The sequence below is a fragment of the Magnolia sinica genome, chromosome 2 (assembly GCF_029962835.1).
Source record: "Magnolia sinica isolate HGM2019 chromosome 2, MsV1, whole genome shotgun sequence".
NCBI classification, from domain to species: Eukaryota; Viridiplantae; Streptophyta; class Magnoliopsida; order Magnoliales; family Magnoliaceae; genus Magnolia; species Magnolia sinica.
The window spans coordinates 36,249,898-36,254,259 of NC_080574.1; the positions used below are offsets into that span (position 1 = coordinate 36,249,898).

A 4,362-nucleotide genomic window follows, 5' to 3' on the forward strand; every position below is an offset into this window, starting at 1 on the left:
AGGTTTAGGTTATAGGTTAAGGGTGTGGTCCTTGCAAATACAGATATAAACACGGCCTGCTCCAATTGGCCAGGCCCTTCCAATGCTGTCCATAGGAAATGGACAGCTTCATCATGGTCATAACAGCGGTTCTTACCTTCCAAGGACCCTCTCTCAACATCCGGATAGCTCCGATGCACATCCGGGTCTGCTCATTTAAATAAAATGGCAGGTCCAATCAACAATCTGACCTGGAGGATTCTGTTAATATTGTTGACGGCACCTCGAACCTTGTTTAAATCCAGGTTGTAATCTGTGGCCACTGATGCTATTTGTCTTTCTGTGAAGTTGTCATCTACTAGTTTCTGTAAATGAAAATAAGAGGATTGATCTTAACAGTATGGTCGTCATGCACATAGACAGAAAATGCTTGCAATGAATGTTTATGAGTACTAGGTGGCCTATTAATGAAAACAATGTCTACGTCCATAATACGCCTGTTTATGAGTACTAGGTGGCCTATTAATAAAAGAGCATTGCCTTTGGAATTCACGACTAACCTTGAACTGCCACCTGGAAACATCAAAATTGTTCATCCCAAACATCTCTTTTTAGCATGTCATGAAGGAAGCTAATAGAGTAGCAGATGGGCTGGCCCGCTTGGGCAACGAAAACTAGTTGGATAAGGATTTTGTCCGTCTCTAGGACCTCCTGATGAAGATCAGAGGTGAAGTATTTCTACACAAAGCATGCCTTGGTACTGTTAGAGAACCTTAATAAGGTTAACTGATTTCTTTCATATGATAGGCCCACCTAATGAGTGGATGGGCTGATTTTTGTACAAGGCTATTTTCAAGGTCGAGCCAACCTATTGGAAGGATTGGATGTTACATGAACATGATAGGTTGAAAGTAGCTTAGTGGACAATGAATTATGGTCCAATTGATTGGACTTGAAACCTTCTTAGAGAAAATAAATGAATAAATAAATAAATAAAACTATAACATATTGATCACCACCAAACTTCATGACAAATTTGAAATTCCAAACCCTTTAAATGGCATTCTTAAGAAGAATAATTAAATAGAATAAAGAAAGAAAAACAGAACTTACAGTAGTCGCAGACTCGCCAACTTCCCCAGTTCAAGTGGGAGTGAATTATTGAAGTTATTGTAGCTTATATTCCTGAAAATAAATGACTAATTATGTTTAGTTATTTATCAATAGCTCACCATTGTTATTATGGTCTATCCTACCTGATAAGTGTATGGACTGATTTTTGTACAGGTCTATCCTCATGATGGAGCCAACCTATTAAAAGGTTGGATGTTATGTAAATATATAGGTTGCAAGTATTTCATTGCGTGGTTAGTAACGTATGGTACAAGTGGCTGAACTTAAAACCTTCTCAAAAAGAAAAATATAAAATATAAAACCAGCACATATTAATTACTGCCAAATTCGGTGGCAAATTTGAAATTCCATACACAACCTATGGCATTTTTTAAAAAAGTTAAGTTGTTAAAATAAATATATAATAAAGCCTATGGCATTTTTGAAGAAGAATAACTAATTAGATTTGAAAAAAAAAAACTTACAGTTGTTGCAGACTTTCTAAATTCCCTAGTTGAGGTGGGAGTGAACTAATGAAATTATTGAAGCTTATATCCCTGAAAGAAATAAATAATTATACTTTGATATTCATCAATAGTCAAACATTGTTGTAATGGTATAGCCCACCTAATAAGAGGTTGGGGCTGATTCTTGTACAAGGATATCCTCATGGCGAAGCCAACCAATTAGAAGGGTTGGTATCATCACAAACATGATAGGTTGGCAATAATTCAAGGGATGGATAATAACTTATGGTCCAACAAGTTTTGAACTTAAAACCTTCTAAAATAGATAAATAAATAAAACTATCCCATGTTAACCACTAACAAATTGGGTGGCAAATTCATAATTCCAAACACATCATATGGTTTTTCTAAAGATGAATACTTTAATAAATTTTTTAAAAATAAAAATAAATAGAACTTACAGTTGTTGCAGACTTGACAAATTCCCCACCTGTGGTGGGAGCCAATTAACAAAGTTATTGTGGCTTATATCCCTGAAAATAAATAAATAATTATATTTTATTATTTATTAATGAATAAATATTGTTGCTAGTCTGACCCACCTAATGAGTAGATGGGACTGATTTTTATGCAAGACTATCCTTATGGTGGACCCAACCTATTGGAAGGTTGGATGTCGCACAGACATGCTCAGTTGGAAGTAACTCACTAGGTGGAAAATGAATAATGGTTCAACTAGTGGGACTAGAAACCTTGTTGAAAATAATAATTTTTTTAAAAATACCACATATTAATCACTGTCAAATATGGTGGCAAATTCAAAATTCCAAATAAATCACAATTGGGTTAGCTATTTGGACGGTTTGGATTGTCATAAAACTATGACATGTGCACAGCGAAAGAGTCAAGCAAAGCCTAAGATTCTATCACTAATTTTCCTACATAAATATATATTAAAGAAAAAAACCCAGATAAAAAATCTCACAATAAAAAACCAAAATTAGAATAAAAATCCAAATAAAAAATATTTAGAAAAGAAAATATCAAATAAAAAAGACAAAAAAAAAGGTTAAAAGAGAAAATTAAAGAGAACCCATTTCAGATAAGGAAATGAGTGAAAAATCCATCATCTAAATTTAACTAAATAATAGAAATCAAGACAACCCATCAATGAAAACAAGAGGTTTGTACTAAAAGCATTGTTGATATTGAAAATAGTCAGTTGTAGTCAGGGTTCAAATTATCATTTGAACACCATACAATTTTTTTCGTAACACATTACCAATACCAGCACAATTCAATTCTATCCACTGTAAATCTCATGTTCTTAATAGCCTACACTTGAAGTTTGAGCAGTAACAGTAACAGTAGCAGTAACAACTCCACCAGAGATTTTCGAGTAATGCCCTTCTCTACATGTGCTATACCATAGGAATATAAATGAGAGGAATATAAATCTGAGGTGGACCATACCATTGAAAAAAAATAGTGATTCGATATCCACCAGGCCGGGTGTACAAAATCCCCAATTTCAAAACCCCCAAATTCGAAAAGTGATTAGGGTACCATAATCTCCAAATTCTAAGTGGGATTTGGGTACCCAAATCTCCAATTTCAAAACCACTAAATTCGATTTGGGATTAGGGTACCAAAATTCCCAAATTCAAAATGGGATTAGGGACCACCTTCAAAATGGGTTAGGGTCTTTACCTTTCGAGCTTTGAGGAAGAGAACGAGTTCCTGTTTGAGTTGGAGCCCTGATCACGAGTCCACGCCGAAAATAGGGTTCTCGAGCTCTAAGGGGAGAGAGAGAGAGAGAGAGAGAGAGAGAGAGAGAGAGAGAGAGAGAGAGAGAGATAGATAGATAGATAGACAAAGACAGAGACAGAGAGGCTGAGCGCTTAAGGGAGATCGAGAGAGGGTAAGGGAGATGGAGAGGCTGAGTGGGAGAGAGAGATGGAGAGATGGGTTTTCACAGGGAGGTTTGCTGCGAGCAGGAGAAAAGGGCACGCGGGTTTCTGATGGAAGGGCAGCCCATTAAATGAGTGTCGAAATTTCAACAATGTGCAGAAAAATCTGATTTACGTCAGTTGTGGGGCCCCTGGTCGATGCTAGCTTGGAAATCCAGTCCGTCCATTGAATGCGTGTCAAAATTTCAATTGAATATGGATGGTTTTGGTTTTGTGTGGACGCGGCCCATTGAGTTTTTTAGATTGCTGTTCGAATTGCGTTTGAAGGGTTGAAAACCAATCTTCGCGATCTTGTGTAATTCTGCCACCTAGGCATGGGTTGTTGCCGCCCCATGGGACACATTGGATGGTCCAGATCATGAAAAGTGATGATGGGTGGGGCCCACTGTCAAAACCCAGTAGTAAGCACGTCCGTCACTGGACGTTTTTCGCTGGAAGGGAACTGTTTAGATGCTTTCTTAAAAAAATAGGTGGGGCCTACTTCTGATGATATTCTCAGGGATCTACTCCATTCATCATTTTCTCAGTAACGTGTAAGCTCATGGGTCAAAGTATGAAGTAGATCCGAACTCTATGTGGGCCACACTATCCACCTGTAATGAGGCACTACCCACCGTTGAAGCAACCCTCTGTTATCCTTTACGTGCATGCATATGGAATTTTGTTTATTTACATATTTGTCACTCTCCCTTTTAGAATAGTCTGTCGTTCATTCCTCCCTACTGCACCGTCCAAAAGAAGTGAAATTTGGCAAATATTCACCATTTTTCATGCTCTTTGCATTGGTTCAGTTTGGGTCCCGATCGCCCAAGGATGTCCAAGATGCTTTCTTA

At 37.3% G+C, this 4,362-nt stretch overlaps 1 long non-coding RNA gene across 1 annotated transcript; it reads right to left on the reverse strand.

The window, feature by feature from the left end:
• Positions 1-787: 787 nt before the first annotated feature.
• LOC131228405 (uncharacterized) lies at positions 788-2,228 on the reverse strand. The gene is made up of 3 exons (XR_009162913.1): positions 2,021-2,228; positions 1,578-1,649; positions 788-1,164 (listed from the first exon to the last, which is right to left on the reverse strand). It is a non-coding gene; the product is annotated as an uncharacterized LOC131228405 (long non-coding RNA).
• Between the last annotated feature and the right edge of the window lie 2,134 nt (positions 2,229-4,362).